Source organism: Furipterus horrens, unplaced genomic scaffold, assembly GCF_987537825.1.
Source record: "Furipterus horrens unplaced genomic scaffold, mFurHor1.1.pri manual_scaffold_1, whole genome shotgun sequence".
NCBI classification, from domain to species: domain Eukaryota; kingdom Metazoa; phylum Chordata; class Mammalia; order Chiroptera; family Furipteridae; genus Furipterus; species Furipterus horrens.
In genome coordinates this window covers 51,499,917-51,519,210 of record NW_028327171.1, presented here as the reverse complement: position 1 = coordinate 51,519,210, position 19,294 = coordinate 51,499,917, and positions in this window count along the sequence as shown.

The window sequence follows — 19,294 nt, the reverse complement described above, 5'->3', positions numbered from 1 at the left end:
AATAAGGCTATCATCAGATTCCTCAGCAGAAACACTACAAGCCAGAAGGGAATGACAAAATATATTCCAAGTAATGAAAAACAAAGGCCTACAACCAAGAATACTCTACCCAGCAAGGCTCTCATTCAAAATGGAAGGTGAAATAAGGAGTTTCCAAGACAAAAGAAGGTTAAAAGAATACATCTCCACCAAACCAGTATTGCAAGAGATGCTAAAGGGTCTGCTTTAAGAAGATGAAGAAACAGAGAGAGACAGAGAGGAACACGAGTACAAAGGGGGAAAATGACAATGAATAAGTACTGAAAGAAAGAAGAAACTTCTACCATTTGCAACAACTTGATTGGAACTAGAGAGAATTACGCTTAGCGAAATAAGCCAGGCAACAAAAGAAAATTACCTTATGATATCACCTGTTAAAGGAAACTAATGAACAACACAAACAAATGAGCAAAATTGAACCAGAGGTATGTAAACGAGGAATAAACTAACAGTAACAAAGGGGGAGATGGGAGGGAGAGAAGTGGTAAGAAGGGGAAGGGTCTAGTCAAAGAACATGTATAAATGACCCATGGACATGGACAACTGGGTGGGGACTGAATGTGGGAGAAGGGAGGGACAGGGTGCAGAGAAGCAAGAGGGGGAAAAAAGTGAGACAACTGTAATGGAAAAACAAACAAACAATTTTAGTGGGGGGGAAAATAAAAATAAAAAGAATAGAAATGCAAGTTCAATGAATATTAGAAGGACAAGGATTTTCCTTCACACTGTATATATTTTCTCCCTATCTGATCCCTCCAGAATTTGGCATTCTAAAGAAGTAAGTAATGACCTAAGTTTCTTTGCATAAAACTAATAAGATCAGTTGTTAATAACGATTTTTTTGACTAAGACTTTGACTGGAATGCCATGCCTAAAGGAGACATGATTGGGCTTTGGTTGTTACCAAAAAGTCCTGAGCAACTGGGACTGACCTTCAATGGTAATAAAAGTCCATGAGATAAAAGGCCTGGTACCTTGGATGGATGAGGGGTCCATAGCAATCTTTCCAGGGAAGGAACGAAGGTTGTTTTCCTGAAAGATGGCTAGAAGGGACCATAAGGCACAATGGAAAACCAGAAGGACCTGGAAAAGACAGGTGTTTACAGGCAAGGCTGAATGCCAGGTATGTGGCTCAGCTTCTGTGCCCTGAAGGGCAGACTGAAGGTCACCCTAAATGTTCCTTGTGTAAGTTCCAGCAAAGCAGAAGTAAAGATCATAAGTGATCATTTGCTGCTCTTGTTGTGTTTATGCAAATGAACAGGATAAATTAAAAATGAACTTAATGCAGTCCCTTTAATGACAAGGAGGGTAATCTTAGGGAGAAAAATCAAGATTCAAGGAAGATCACAATGCCCAGTGGTAGACTATAAAGTAGTGCAGCTAACCGTCTTTAAAGTTTCTTTTCATTTAAAATTTGTTTTCATTTGAAAGTTAAACTATGTCTGTGGCATCATCAAAGATGTTTAATTTACAGGCAAGAAGAATGTCAAATGCCTTGCAACTAGATGTCTTTCCGATAAGACAGTCCTACAGATTTAGAGACATGTATGTGGGTTATGTTACATAAATTAACATGTGTTTTCTGTTTTCAAAGGGCATAAGCCTATGATCTCACTACCCGAGTGATTGTCTGTACGTATAGGCCTCACTTAATCCTGTCTGCATTGCTGCCTCCTGAGACTCAATGGTTTGGCTGAACTAAGTGGCTGGGTTGGTGAAGAACGGGGTGGTCTGTGGGCTTCACTTTAAAATTGGTTTCTCTTTTCTATCCTAATGGCTTGGACAGAAAGAACCTAGACGCCTGAGAGGGGGGATACCTAAAATATTTCCCTCAGTCCAAACTAAGTATAATGGGTAAAAGGGTTTTGGACAGGTGAGATGTACCTGGCATACCTTCCTCCAAAGAAACCCTTCTTTTCCCTAATGTGGGACATTGAAAAATTAATACCTGTCTTTTGTCATCTAGTGGTTACGGATTGAATGATGTCCTTTAACCCTGCTGCCCCCAGAATACAACAAGGATGCCAGCCTGTTTAACCAAGCATGCCGTTGTCCAGAGACAGCCAACCAACCTGGAGTCTGCACGATCCTTCCCCTTGTGGGAAGGCCACCCTCCCCTCCACACACCCACTCTTATTAGGGATTTCTTGACCCAAGGGTAGGTAGGACGACGACCATGTCCAGCTTGAAGCAGCTAGAGGAGCTCGAGACCTTCGTCCATTGTCTTTTATAAGATTGTAAAGGGTCTCAAGTCTGAGAGGGAGGGATTGTTATTTTTTATTGTTAAAATATTTAACTAATTAATTAATTATTTTAAAAAAAGAGGAAGAATATATGAAAGGGTGAGCCATGGTCATGGACTTGGGGAGGGGATTGTCGGAGAAGGGGGGTGCTGGGCAGAGGGGAGCAAAGGGGAAAAAATTGGAACTATTGTAACAATATAATCAATAAAATATACTTAAAAAAACAAATAACAAAAAAGTGTTCTTTAATATATGGCTCTTCATATAGCTATTAATATCATTCTATTATTGATTTTTAATCATTTACAGAACACTTTTACTTGATATATGTCATATAATTTCCCAGAACTCTATATCTTAATAAAATATTTCTTTAAGGATAATAAATACCCTGAAAAAATATTCTCAGGGATTGGGGGAAGAGAGCGATGAATAGGTGGGGCACAGAGGATTTATAGGGCAGTAAAATACTCTCTGTAGCACCATAACAGTAGATACATATCATTCTATTTGTTTGAACTCACAGAATGGACAACACCAATAGTAAACTGTGAATGTGAACTATGAACTTTGGTTGATTTTGATAGGTCAATAAAGGGTAATCAATTGTAACAAATGTACCACTTTGGTAGGGGATTTTGAGAATAGAGGAGATGGTGTGTGTATGGGGCAAGGTGTATATGGGAAATCTTTGTGCCTTCCTCTCAATTTTTATATGAACCCCAAACAAGTCTGGGCCTTTGAGCTCAATAGGCAGGCACCAGGGCTTCAACTCCAAGGCAGATTCTCAAGGAAGTGGCTGGATTACAGTCAAGGAGCATTTAGTGCTTACAGACTTAGGCAGCCAAGGCAAGGTTTAAGGAAGCTTTGCCTTTGCTGATCAGCTCTGCACTGTGGACAAGGTTGGGGTGGAGCCCACTAAGTTAGTACTGGAGGACCATATTTGTACTTGGGATCTGACATCATGGTAGAGAGCAACTGTGCTGAAGAACCAATACAAAACTCCCATGGAATTAGTGAACAGTATTTTGTGCCCTGCCTCCAATATCTCTTTGCCAACTTGGCTGAACAAAAGCCCTCTCACATGACTGAGAAGCTCTTCTGGGAAAGGGTACCTGTGAATATGTGGAAATGGAATAATAATACAGTAGTCCTTCTCTGTATCACGGTTCACTTATCACGGCCTCACTATATCGTGGGATTTTTTAAAATATTATATTTAATTATTTATGGCAGATTTGTCACTATATCGCTGGATTTTGCGGTACTGTATACATATGTTGTTAAAGTTACATAGGTTTAAGAGTGCAGAATAAGTAGTGTTTATAAAAGTGTGGAAAATGTTAATAAGGGAGTGGGGAAGATTAATAAGGGACTGGGAACAGTTTATAAGTGTGTGGGAAGGGTTTATAAAGCCTTAAAATATATGTAAATACTAAAATAAGTGTAAGGTTCTTACTTCGTGGATTTTTACCTATCGCAAGGGGTCTAGAATGTTATACCCGTGATAAGTGAGGGAATACTGTATTTTGTTGTTATGTTCTCACTTCCATCAGTCACCTGAAAAAATGTGATGGCTAAGATGCTTTAACAACTTACCCTTCTGAAGACAGAATTGGGAAAGACCTACCCAAGAAGGCAATGAGTTTCTGATGCTAATGGATGTACAAGGTATTGTCAGTTTTAAAGGAAATGGATCAAGTATTTACTCACAGGCTGTTCAATATAAAAGATGTTTTCATCCTTTATCTCCAGCCAAAAAATGCACTTAAGTAATTTTTTCTATTTATGTAACTGTTAAGACATTGTGTCTGATCGTTATGTGACAATCTGAGTTAACCTTTTTTGTTACTTGCTCCCTTCACCTGAGCAGCCTTTTATCTTTACTGATCACACTTGAATTTGTTCCTGGATACCCACTTTGTTCCAAGGAGAAGGCTAATTTTCTGCAAAAGTCTGATGAGCGTTCAATGTAGACAACATTTGGGAACTTCTAACCTAGAACCATCCACCATTCCAGTGATAATATGCAAGAAGAATACTAGTCATCCCATTTCTTTTATTTCCAAAAGGAATACCTTCTGAAAAAAAGTATTACAAGAGCCCTAGGATAGCTAACAATACTGCATTATACACTAAAAATTTGTTTAGAGGGTAGATCTTATGTTAAGTGTTCCAATCACATAAATAATAGAGGAGTACGGAAGAAACTTTGGGAGGTGATGGATATGGTCATGACCTTGATGTGGTCAAGGGTCACGCATGTCTACTTATCCCCAAACTCACTGAGTTGTATACATTAAACTAGTACAACTTTTCCCCTGTCAATCATGCTTCAGTAAAGTGGTTTTGAAAATAGTCAATTAAAAACAAATTTTAAAATATAATCTGAGAATAAAAATAAATTAACAGTCACCTGGATTTAGGAACAAAATGTTGCAAAGTAGATATAGTTACGGTTTATATTTACAAAGAATAATCCCCACAACCAAAAGATATTACACTTTACCAATAACACTCACTGTAAATCTGTATAGACATCACTGTAGATATCCCTGATTAAACTGCATATTTTGTATTGAAAAATATTATTTAAAGCTATTGATGGTAAATCATATGCAATAGGAAAATACTCAGATTCTTCTTTAAAGTAATATGTGTAGATGGAGTTGAGAAGCTGCGAAAGTTTGTGAGGCACATGATTTGAATGTATTAAATACCACTAAGTGCTTCACTTTAGTGGTTAATTTTATATTATATAAAATTTTGCTCAAAAGTTTTTCAAAGATGTCAGATGAAGAAAATTTGAACAAACTTGCTAATTTGGTCTCTGAAATTATTATTCTCTTAAGTTAAATTCTATCATAAAAACAGAGAGAAATTTGACTATAAGTTTAAATATAGGATATTTTTTATTTTAATGTACTAAATATAAAATGAAAATTGATGATTCTAATATCCTAAAAAGATCAAGGATAGAAAAAGTTATATCATATCGTCTTTTGCCTGATGTCTGGCAACTATTGTTTGATAAAATATCACGCACATGGTAGAAAATGTTTGTTTTCCACTGAGACAAAGTTAGGTGATTATCAATGAGGTTTATTCATTCCCTGGCATCTGCATGTTCAGGTACAAAAATTCCCATTTCCTCTACTTTTACTTCCTTAACTTTTATTTTTATCACCATTTTTTTTTCCTAATCACTAAACTAAAGTTAACTACACAGATAATCCCATTATCCCTCCTCTAGCCCAGGGGTCCCCAACCTTTTTGGCACCTAGCACTGGTTCCATGGAACAAATTTTCCATGGGGGGGGGGGGTTGGTTTCAGGATGATTCAAATACATTACCTTTATTGCATACTTTATTTCTATTATTATTACATTGTAATATATAATGAAATAATTATACAACTCATCATAATGCAGAATCAGTGGAGCCCTGAGCTTGTTTTCCTGCAATTAGATGGTCCCTTCTGGGGGTGGTGGGAGACAGTTACACCCAAAGTGTGTTGCTTATGTCCAGTCTACTCAGTAATCTTGTTTTGGTTGCTGTCACTGCAGAAAACCCTGCTCTATAAAGATAGGATGTTGGAAATGGGAACAGGCTTTTCTTTGCTTTTGTGGCAATCTCAGGATATTCTGCCTTGACTTTGAACCAGAACATATAGAGTTTAAAGTTGTCTCAAACATACTTTTAAGGCCACTGTCATTTGTGATGTCAAATAGTTGATCCTCTTCTAGGATGGACAAAATTCACCTGGCTTATTCACAAATGGGCCTTGGATCTGTTCCTTCCCAGTTTGGGGGTCTTTTGTGTTTGGGAAGTACTGCTCAGACACTTTTGAAAACTGAGATAGGTGATCATGCACCAGCTGGGAGAAAGAAGGCCCTGGCTCAATGTCTTTTAAAATCTCTGCTAATGTTTGAAACATATCAAGTATCCCAATGTTCACTCATTGCCCCCATAATTCCAGTTTAGCTTTTAATGCAGCCACTCTATTTGCCAGCTTGAATATAGTTGTCATTCTCCCCTGAAGCAACAGATTGAGTTCATTGAGCATGTTGAATATGTCACATAAGTAAGCAAGTTTTGTGAGCCATTCTGTGTTGCTTAAATGTGCTGTCAGTGGTGACTGTTTTCCTAAAAGAAATCTCGAGTGTCTTTCATAACTCAAAAACTCTGACCAGTGGACTACCGTTAGAAAGCCATCTCACTTCCGTGTATAAGAGAAGACTTGCACGCTCTGCGTCCATCTCCTCACAGAGCTGCACAAACAGATGTGAGTCAAGGCCATGTGCTTCAATGTGGTTGATAATTTTATTCTCATCCTGCAAAACATTGTTAAGTTCAGGTAACAATCTTCAGCTATACAGCATTTTTCTATGGATGACACAGTGCATAGACTCACATTCAGAAGCAACCTTTTTTACCCGAGTAGTAAAACTAGAAAGCCATCTAGTCATGGCAGCCACTCTGTCCAGCCATATACCAACATACAATGACCTGATATGTAATCATTCAAAGACTTGAATAGTTCTGCAGCTGTGGTGTTTGTTGGCAACAGAAGTGCACATAACATATCCTCATGCACATCCTCATGAAAAATATATGGCACAAAAACAAGCACTGTTGCCTTGTTTTCAACATCAGTAGACTCATTAATCTAGATTGTATGACATAGTGATTCATTAACTCTAACAATTGTGCTTCAACATCTTCTGCTATTTCATCGATTTGTCTAGTTATGGTGCTAGCTGAAAGAGGAACACATGCCAACTTTTGAACTGCAGCCTCTCCTGAAAGTTCACAACAAATGTCATTAGCAGCAGGCAGGTTCAACTCTTCACCAACAGTAAATGGCTTCTTAGCCTTAGCAATGCAGTTAGTCACTAAGAATGATGCTTGTAGTGAAGACACATTTGATGAAGTGGTGGCCTTCGATAATTACTTCTGTTCCTTCGTGTTCACATTTTTTTTTCTTTTGAAAAACTCCAAAGGCTTGTCTTTTAATGCAGGGTACATGTGGTGAAACAGTTCTGAAGTTTTCATGGCTTCGTTCGATGCCAGTCATCACGTATTATACAAAGCGGGCTTGGAGAATGTGAATCACCTGTTTTAATGAACCCATAATTTAAGGAGGACTCTTGGTGTTTTCTGTTAAATGCTGTCTCATCATTGGGTCTTTCCCCATTTTCAAAGAAGCTTTCTAGCAACACTTATTTTTTACTCACTTTGACGAGGGTTAGCATGTGGGCTTACCGAAACTGTGACTGACACAAGTGCGCAGTGCGGGAAAGAGGTGCAGATGGAAAAGGTAAATAAAATAATGGGTGGGCCACGCATGGACTAAAATAAGTGTTGGAGTCTGATTTGCAGCCTGCCACCAGATGTAGCTGTATAATTGAAGTACATTAACTGACTTGCCACTATAAAGCCTGTCACCAGATGCAGCTTAACTGTCACTTGCTGCTCAATGATGGGGTTTTTGTGTGAGTCTGCAAGCAATTGATTGATTATGGTCTCTGTGCAGTCAAACCTCTCTGCTAATGATACTCTGTATTTGAAGCTGCTTCCCAGTGCTAGCATCACCACCTCTGCTCCACTGTAGATCATCGGGCATTAGATTCTCATAAGGAACACATCACCTAGATCCCTCACATGCACAGTTCCCAGTAGGGTTCACACTCCCATGAGAATCTAATGCCTCTGCTGATCTGACAGGAGGTGGAGTTCAGGCAGTAATGCCAGTGATGGAAGGGGGCTATAAATACAGATGAAGCTTTGCTCGCTCACTCGCTGCTCACCTCCTGCCATGCAGCCTGGTATCATTCCATGGCCCAGGGGTTGGAGACCCCTGCTCTAGCCCATTATCTGACTCAGAGGTAAATCAGATCAGATTGTTCAGAATGAGCTTCCTTTAGAGAGTTGGACTGGCAGGCCCATAACACAATGGTTAGAACAGGGACAAGGTACCTGACTCCCAGGCTTCCAGTCACATCTGGTGAGAGAATTATCTGTGTTCCCTACATCATTATGTGACATGGGAGATGTGACTTAAATTCTATATATCTCAATTGCCTTATATGTGTAATAATAATGATAGTAATATCATAATAACCTCCAAGGTTATATCATATTTTAAAAAAGAGTTAATATAGAGCACTTAGAACAGTTTTATCACATGATAAAGGCACAGAAATTTCGCCTATTGTTATGAACACTATCATTAGTACAGACTTGAAACAAAGTCCCTTGAATATTAGGGCAGTATATTCTGCTTGTGTAAAATCTAACATTTTTTGAATTATAAATAACTGCTGTGTCAAGGTAAGAAACTGTGTCACCAAGAAACACACACACACACACATTAATTGATTGTAAGTTTTGTAGGGCTGCTCTCTTTCTGTCTGGTGCTGGAGCCTGAGGTGGGAAAGAAAAATGATGTAACAGTTATACATTTGCTACACAGGAAAGGTCGGTGTGGGGCACCATGCACTGTGGCAGCTCACTCACACCACTGCTTGCAGTTGGCTCACCTTGTTGGTGTGAAGCAGTAGCTGAGCAGCTATTGCTGCAGTTCCCACCAGAGACTCCTTCAGTTTCTCTGATTTCTGTCTCAGGTGCAATCTACCAACAGAGGACTCTAGTATTCCTGTGGGACAACCAGATTATTTAACTTGGAGGCTTGACCTTGATGAGAAACCAAGATGGATCTCAGCCCTCTGCAGGTCCAGTTGCTGCTTGTGGGTTTGTCCTCACTCTTATGAGTTTACATCCATCTTCTGTTTCCAACTGCCTATTGATTCACTAGGACTTCCAAATTTTATTCAAAATATCTTTTGTGGCCTTCGCCAACTGGGAACTCTTCAGTGAAGGGGATTCTTGGTAATATCGTCCCAGTTTAGCAAAATGGAAAGAATCTAAACCCATCACAGTCCACCCTTTGTCAAGTTGACATCTATTTACACCTCTTTTAGCCTACTAAAGTCAATTTCCAAACACAGACAATGGCAAAACCATGCTTCCACCTAGCATAATGCAACATTCCCTCACAAAACCAAAAACATCTTAAATTCTTTACTTCTCAAAAGACTACACATTTCCTGAATCTATTTTGGGGTGATGTTTGTTCCTCTTCTAGCTGAGTCACATTCTCCATTTGATATTCTTAAGTGTAAACACTGAGCTCTGAGATATAGAATTAACTATTGTTAATACATTTTATTATAGATAGTATGAAAATGGGACCAGTGAAGAGAAAAATTAGTTGATATATACAGCATCGATTCATATAAAAATAAAGAAGAAATGTGTATGTCTAATACAGTTCATGTTTCTGCTACCTTCTTCCAACTCATATTTTATATTTTTTTATTCTCAGCAAGTACTTCAGCTGTTCATACCTACTTGCTGGACAAGATGTTCCACACATTCATTCTTGAAGAGTCTGGACCATTCACAGACCTGTCTGTATTAGGCCATTAACATTTAATCACAGAATATGCAGCTATGAAGAGGTATCCCAGGGGATCTCCTTGGATTGTTACAGACATATTCCTTCTTATCTCTAGTATGTAGTAGCAATATTTAAAATCATACACACACATAGTTTTGTATTGTATATAATATATACAAACACATATTATATATGATCTATGCATGCACATATACATATATGTGCATGCAATCAAACAAAGTTTTTAGTATAATTATTTGACCTAATCCCATTGTGGGAGCTAATTAAATAGCCAATGTAAGGCTGTTGTGTACAGGGCAGGCAGTACAAAGGGATGGCAGATATAAAGTTAGTGAGAACATGGACAAATTGAAACCCACAAATATAAACTGGAACCCATGAGGATGAATGAAACCACACATCGAGGAGGCGCTTTTTAAAATGTAGATGTATCTATTTATTTAGATCTGCCAGTGCTTAAAATTTCAAATGAAATCAATGATCCATCCAATTGTTGTAGTTATTAATAATAGATCATTTTACAATCACTTCTACGAAAAACTGCAGCACAAATTAACATAGTAATGAAAAAGAATTGCATTTAAAACATAACTGAGAAAACATATGCTTACTAAGCAGTGAGTATAAGTAATTGTTGGTAACAAAAGTGAATACAAGTGAAACGCAGACATTTATATCTTACTATGTATACATGCATCATAAAAATAACAAAAACAACAGTGTTTTAATCTTTACTAGACATGAAATAAAAATATAATAGGAAAAGCTATCCCTTTATTTTTACCCCAAAATTTTCTTCTATATGTATTCATCATCCTCAAGCCTCCAACTTCGTTGCTGCTGCAGGTATTCTGCAGAACATGCTGATGCCCTTCAACCTGGAGCTAAATATTCACCTGGCCTAGAAGCTGAAGAAGCCAAAGAGTGACCCAGGTGAACTACACTGATTAGGAAATATGTATAGAAGTGCATTCTGGAAAACATAATTTCAGCTTACTGAATGGGTGCAATACAATTCCACAATATATTCCAAGGCAGGCCAAAAACAAATTTATTTATTTTTTGCTCTGGATTAGAATGTTAGAAGTTTCTAATGTAGATTTCATCCCCAGTGGCTTCCCCCCACCAAAAAAAATTAGAGGAATACTTCCTATTTTTACAATGAAGAACACTCATAGAATTCAAAGTTCTGCATTCTGGAGTTAGTTTTGCAACTCAGTAAATTCATGACATTTAGCAATTAACAAGTGCAAGGCTCTGGTTCCCCACCCACAACTGGGACAGTTATATCAAGACTCTTCCTTCACTGATTTGGTGATATAAATTAATAAAATAATGGATACTGAAATATTCTCTAATTCACAAAGAGTAATGTATACACAAGTAATAGAAGTATTAAACCTGTTTTTGCTTTTGTTAACAACAGACATATGATGCCATCAGAACTACAGAGCATATAATTGCTGTAAGGCCTCAGCCCAAGTCCTTATGACATTTTCCCAACATTTCAACAAGCTGCCTACTTTACCTGTGAGGCATTTTCTTTCCATGTGGCCAGGAGCAGGAAATAAAATTCGGTGTAGCCCCGTGGAGGTGGTTAATTTGTTTGAACTGTCACTTAGCTGGACTTTCAGTATCTTCTTAACGATCTCCCTGGTGCAGTGCAATGCAATTCTTGCATATTTTCTGTCAGCAAAGTTGCTGTTTTAAAAGATGCTATTTGCTTTTGTTTTATGGATTATAACTCTTCCGTACTTTAATGAAAAACACACATACGTAAAAAATCCTACATAACAATGCAGGAGGTATGTTCCTTCACATTAGTCTTGGCGATGATTTTTTTGGTTTTGACACCAAAGCAAGGGAATAAGCTTCTCATATTGAAAAACTTCTGCACAGCAAAGTAAATTCTTGACAAAATGAAAAGGCAACCTAGAGAATGGGAGAAATATTTGCAAATAATGTACCTGTTAATGAGTTAATATCCAAATATGTATGAAAAACACACACAACTTAATAGCAAAAACAAAAAAACAAAAAAACCAGAAACAAACAACAAAAAAACAGTCCAATTAAAATAATGAGCAGAGGAACAGAATAGACAAGTTTCCAAAGAAGACATATAAATTGGCCAATAGGTACATGAAAAGGTACTCAGCATCACTAATCAGAGAAATGCAAATCAAAACCAAAATGAGATATTACCTCACAGCTGTTAGTATGGTTATCATAAAAAAAATAATAATAATAGAGAAAGATGAGTGTTCATGAGAATGTGAAGAAAAGGCAGCCATTGAGCATTGTTGGTGAGAATATAAATTGGTACAGTCACTGTAGAAACCAGTAGGGAGGTTCATCAAAAAATTAAAAATAGAACTACCTATGACCCAGCAATTCCATGTCTGCGTGTATATCCAAAGGAAATAAGAAGAGAATGTCTAAAAGATATATCTGCACTTCCACATTCATTGTAGCATTATTTACAATAGCTAAGACATGGGGACACAATTTAAGTGCCTATCAATGGATAAATTGATAAATAATATTTCTATTATATTTATTTATAATAGTATAAATATAATATGATATAATATATCTAAAATGGATATTATATGTAATATAATATTTATAAATATTATATAATATCTATTACATAATATTTGTATTATATATATCTTCATGTTATCATACTCATCCATGAGAAAAAAAGAAATATTGCCTTTTGGGGCAACATGAATGGACCTTAAAAGTAGTATTCTAAGTGAATAAAATAAGCCCAAGAGAGAAAGACAAACACTGTGTTGTGTCACTAATATATGGAATCTACAAAAAATTCAACTCATAGAAACAGAGAATAGAAAAGTGGGTTGCTACAAGCTAGAGGGTGGAAGAAAATAGAGGTTGATAAAAGGTGTATATATATATATATATATATATATATATATGTATATATATATATATAACTATAAAATGAATAAGATCTGAGGATCTAATATATAACATGGTGATAATTGAAACAGTATTTTATCATTGAAATTTGCTAAGAGAGTAGAAATAAAATGTTCTCATCAAAGGAACAACAGATAGCTATGTGAGGAGATGGATGTGTTAATTAACAAGATGGTGAGGGGGGAATCCTTTTGCAAATTTGAAAAAAACAAACATACACCATATAGGGCAGTAGGCCAAGAATTGTACAAGTTTGGGGGCTTGGTGGCTGTTGAAATGAGGAGAAATAAAGAAAACAATTTTTCTGCCTATAAAAAACTTAGAGTCTATTAAGGAAAAATATATAATAGAACAAAAGAGAGAAATTGTGATTGGAGTCAAAAGAATAGGGGTTTAGTTTAAGGACATTTAGGATAAATGACATCATAAAGAAAGATACATTTGAACGACACAAAGAATGTTCAGAATTTCATTAAGTAGAAGTGGGATATGTGTGTGTTGAAGATATGATATAGGGCAAAGAGAAGAGGAAAGATTATGTCAGGAAAAAAATTATCAGCATGGTGAGTATGGACTAAAATAACTTAACATGGATTGTGTATGTCGCAGATAGTGGAGGACTTATAAATGCTCACTCCATTGGATTTATCCAATGAGAAAACGTGAGTCATGTGACAGGGCTACTGTTACAAGTAGAGCAGTGCTTAGAGGATATTTCTGTTAGCTGTGGGGTGGAGACCAAAGTCTTGGAAAATGCACAGTTTTTATTAATGCCGGTATAGGGGAAAAGGCCAGACTGGTCCAAAAAAGGAATGGATGGGAGACGCAGGCAGCAAAGAATACAAATAAAGACAGTGTGTTGCATCTGATCCGTGCCCTTTTTAAATCCCTACTTGTTCTCATCTGATGTGAGACATATTTCCTTGACAAAAAGAAAAAACAAAGTAAGGAATCTGGATTATTCAGTGCAGCAGCATCTTTTTGAAATATTACTGCTAAAACAAACATTAAAGGGAACCACAAAATAATTAGGATTCTGTAAATCCGCTATTAGTCTTATCCCTGTCATTTCAGCTCTGAAGGATTTGCATGTGGAAGATCACTTCAAGACATAGAAATAAATGAAAGCAGATCCACTCTGGGAATGACTTCAGGTTGTCCACAGGTGAACTGGACCATCATCTCAACTCTACGGCCAACTATAAAACTGTGGCATGCTTGAAAGTTGAATGATTCACATCTTTTCCTCAAAATGTGACTGAATTACCATCCAAAACTGTGTTCACTGAGGTGAACCATCACCCATGTTTGTCTGTTGAACTCCAAATTAATGTAGCACAAAAACTGGCCAGAGGCAAGCCTCCCATCTTACCTTCATCATTTGCATTTCTCATTTCATATTTATACTTATAATTTCCCAAACATCCCATGCTGTTTTAATTATGCATGCTTCCATAATTTTGCACATGCCACATGCTTTTCTCTTTGCCTAGAGTACTCTAACCCCCAACTCAATCTGTCCAAACAATTATTTTTCTTCCTTGGGAACTCAGGGTAAATACCATTTATTCTAGGACATCTGTGACTCAATCAAAATGTCTTGAGAAATATTTAGAAATTTATTCACTTCCTAATCTGTGAAAACTGAACCATGTGAATACTTTGTGTTACACTTAATCTCACATTGAATTATAATTATTAATTCCTATATATCAATAGCAAGTATATATTATTCCATAGCCTGCCTGTTATGCTATAACCTATGTCTAGAAATATTTTATTGCTCTATCCTTGTTTATCCTTCACCTTTGCTTTCTCACCTACCTCTAATTCATATTGTTTTAATAGTGTGTAACATTTTTTGGAATACTTTAAATCTTTATGGGGCAAGATGAGGTATATATAAATTAATAAGTGTATAAATAAACAAAAAATAATCTCTCCTATCATTTATGCAATCCTTGAAGCAACCGCTATCTTTTGGTGACCTTTGATGTACCAGAATGTAGCAGAATAGATGGAATATGGCAAGTGCTCAATCAAGTTTGGTTCAAAAGAAAAACTATAACTTTTCTTTCAGAGCACTTTTGGATATTTTGAAACAAATAAATTGGCATTTCCAACTTAACCAATACAGTCATTGAATGAAAATTCACGTTTTAAAATGTGAATAAAATGTTATTCTGGTTATATAGAAGAGCAAGAATATTTTTCAAGTGTTCTCAGTGATATCAGGTTGACCAACTTCAGTATATTTTAAATCTTCATGCTAGAAAAAAGCATAAATAACAAGGAGAGTCATACTAGGCTAATGTAAACTGACATCCTCCTGCCTTAAAGTCACCTCTCTGCATAGTGCTGATTTTATGACTCCATTTCTTTGTCACAAAAAAATTAAAATTTATTCAGAAGGTGCATATAGTACTTCTGGTCAAGATGGCAGCATAGGTAAATATGGCTCACCTCCTCACATGACCACATCAAACTGACAACTAAAATATAGGACAACCATCGCTTAAAACTGTCAGAAATTAAATTGAATGGAAGTCTGACAACTACAGAATTAAAGAAACTACATCCATCCAGACTGGTAGGAGGGATGGAGATGTGCAATAGATTGGTCCCATGTCCACGTATAGTGGTTAAAAATTCAGGAGGGATATCTCAGGAGCAAAGAGTCCCAATGCCATACCAGACCCCTCAGACCAAGTTTCCAGTTCCAGGAAGATGAGTCCCCATAACTTCTGACTACAAAAACTAGCAGGGATTGAGTCAGTGGAAGAAACTTCTGGAGTCCCAAGGAATTTCCCTTAAAGACCCACCCACAGACTTACTAAGACTTATTCCCTCTGAGCTCCAGCACAGGGTAGCAAATTGCAAGGCACCAGTGGCATACAGGGAGCAACTGAAGTGTCTGGCATCTAGGCAGGGGCTGGGGGATAACTTTCTTTCAGACAAAATTGCAGGCAGAGGCCATTGTACCTTTTTCTGAGCCCTTTCCCCACAAAGCCACAGAGCTAGCAGACAGGTGCCGATCTGAAACTCCATCAGCCTAGCTAACACTGTTTTCCCCACTCTGGAGATCCCTTGAGATTCCCTCATACCCAACTTATAGACCCACTCAAACTGTCAACTGTGACTTTTCCATACAGATGGCTGGTCATGGCTCATGTATCACAACTTCTTAAATCCTATCAAAGAAGCAACATCCAGCCTTAGTAATCTTCCTGCCCCATACCACATGCTAAGTGGCCCCAGGCCTGGAACTAGTAGCAGCAAGCCTAGATTCACAGCTTGGCTTCACCTGGGAACTTCCAAGCCCAGCATAAGTAGCAACCATCTCATATTGCTTTACAGCTCATGTAGGGTGGCCCTGAGCAGAACAAAGGTGGGGGCTGACCTTGACCTGCACCACCCAGGAAACTCCAGACCTTGTACACTTAGTGGACAACTACAGACCATGTTGGAGCACCACCACTCTGCCCCTATACAGCTGATCCTCCATGGAAGACAGAAGTTTATGTTCAGTGATCACAGCCAGTCCTTGTAGCTGACTGGCCTAGGTAAACTTCTCCTATTAACCTTTCAACAATAATCAAGGCTCAACTATAAGAGAAGGCTGTATTCAGCTCGAATAAAGGGCATACCTCAAGTACCCTGCTTGGGTGATAGGGGAGGCTTTGTCACTGGACCCTACAGGATACCCACTACATTAGGCCATGCTACAAGAACAGGAAGTCATACATAGAAGCTCTACCTAATACATAAAAGCAAATATAGGGAGGCTACCAAAAGGAGGAGACAAAGATATATGGCCCAAATGAAAACAAAAACAAATTAAAACTTCAGAAAAAGAACTAAATGACATGTAGATAAGCAATCTATCAGATGCAGAGTTCAAAACACTGGTTATAAGCATGCTCAAGGACCTTAGTGAGGATCTGAACAGCATAAAAATGATCCAGTCATAAATGAAGGATACACTAATTGAAATAAAGAACAATTTACAGGAAATCAATGGTAGAATGGATGAATCCAAGAATCAGATCAATATTTTGGAACATAAGGAAGCAAAAAAAATAAACAATCAAAGCAAGAAGAAAGAAGAATTTTACAAAATGAGGATACGTAAGCAGCCTCTGAGACAACTTCAAGCATTTCAACATTTACATCACAGCAGTGCAAAAAGGAGAAGAGAAAGAGCAAGAAATGAAAACTACTTGAAAAAATAGTGAAAGAACACTTCCCTAATTTGGTGAAGGAAATAGACATACAGGTCCAGGAAGCACAGAGAATCCCAAACAAGATGGGTGCAAAGGGGTGCACTCCATGACACATCATAATTAAAATGCCAAAGGTTAAAGATAAAGAGAGAATCTTAAAAGTAGAAAGAGAAAAGCAGATAGTTACCTACAAAAGAGTTCCCATAAGACTGTCAGTTGATTTCTCAAAATATCCTTTGCAGGATGGAAGGGGTTGTCAAGAAACAAAGTCATGAAAGGCAGGTATCTATAGCTAAGATTGCTCAACTGAGCAAAGATATCATTTAGAATCTAAGGGCAGATAAAGAGCTTCCCAGACAAGAAAATACTAAAAAGTTTCACCATCACCAAACCATTATTATATGAAATATTAAAGGGATTTATTCAAAGAAAAGAATATCAAAACTATGAACAATAAAATGGCAAAAAAATACATATCTATCAACAATTGAATTTGAAAAACAAACTAAGCAAAGAAGAAGAATAGAGACAGATTCATGGATACAAAAAGTGTTTAGATGATTCCCAGATGGAAGAGGATTGTGAGAGAATGGGTGAAGAGGTGAGGGGTTTAAGAAGTACAAACAGGCAATCACAGAATAGCCATGGGGATGTAAAATACAGTATAGGAAATGGAGCAGCCAAGGAACTTATATGCATGGCCCATTGACATGAACAATGGTGGGGGGATTGCCTGAGGGGGCTGCTGGGTGGAGGGACTAAAGAAGGAAAAATTGGGACAACTGTAATAGTATGATCAATTAAATATGATTACATAGATAAAAAGGTGCATATATATTTAAAATAAATAAAACACTGAAGTAGATAAAAGGTATTTTTTTTTATTAACTGTTCTGCTTAACTAGATTGTATTGTTTGTTTTTTTATAACTGGTAACTTGTGCAGATATATCTGATTGACTAAAGAACATATACCTGTACAAATATGTATTAGAAATGTAAGAAAGGTGATAGGCCAAATATTCATCATGATGATACAATCACATTATGCATATTTTAAAAATATCTCTTCTGAGGAACTCATATTATATTAATTAGTTCATTAAATAAATAATTATCAAGAACCTACGTTATGCCAGGTCCCTGTCTTAGGCTCTGAGGATAAATTAGTGAATAAAAGCAGGTGAAATTTTTGCCCTTAGTTAACTAATATTCTAAGTAGATAACCAAAAAATACATGTGTAATACATTTGTTGAATAATAATAACATGACAAAAACCAAATCAATACAAGGAAAACAAGTGAATTGTTTTGTTGTTTTAGGTCAGTGGGCCAAAAACAAATCTCTCTGAAGAGGTAACATAAGAGCAGAAGCACATACTTGGCAAAGGAAACAGTACATGCAAATGCTTTTCTATTGTTTTACTAAAGATTCCCTACAGACTATCTCAGCTCACTTAAATGGTAAAAATTGTACAATAGAAATAGCTGGTACACAGAGAGAGGCTCCTTAAGCAATCAGATTATTAATGCTTTGATCGAGGAAAAAGCTTTTGTTTTTTACTAGGTTTTTTGTTTGCTCCTTTTGTGGTGGCACTGTTATTCTAAAAGTCTCCAAAGAGACATTTGTTAAGACCTATATATTGTACTTTTATTAAGAGCTTTGAAAACATAAACTTCCTTTTGTCATCTTGCTTATTTATTGTTAGTTATTATCATCTTGAACAATATAAAAACCTAAAGTAAATATGTAGATCAAATGAAATAGTAAAGCAAAAAGAACCAAATTCAATATGATGAGGTAGTTGATGTTGGCCCAGAACAATGATTATTTGAAAGTCCTGAATGAGCAAATATTTTCATAAAGGAGAGGTGAAACCAGTTAGAAGCATATCCGAATCAAGCCCCCTGCCTGCCTCCAAACTCCAGCAAGCCTCATCTGTAATTATCAATTATAAAGAAATCAATGCTAAATAGATTTTATTATTTATAATGATAATTATGAAGTGAAAATAATAAAGACATTGAAAGTTGCTTCTTTGATGAAAAAATATACAGGATTAAAATTTTAAAAGCAGTCATGGTATTAGGACTAACCGAAAACAAATCATTCTGGAGATTGATTGCATGACATTACAGGCTTGAAATATTGTCTTACGCCTTTAAATTCACATTTGATCAACCACTTAGGCTGATGGCATATTAAACTCTATTAACCTCAGTTATTCTGTCCTCTAAGGAACTTTGGATACTGAAAGAGAAACTTTAAAATTCAATGGATTTCTTTCTGTGTTATAAGATATGCTATTTGACCTTTTATGTTTTTAACAGAAATGGTTAGTTATTCTAAAAGTGGTT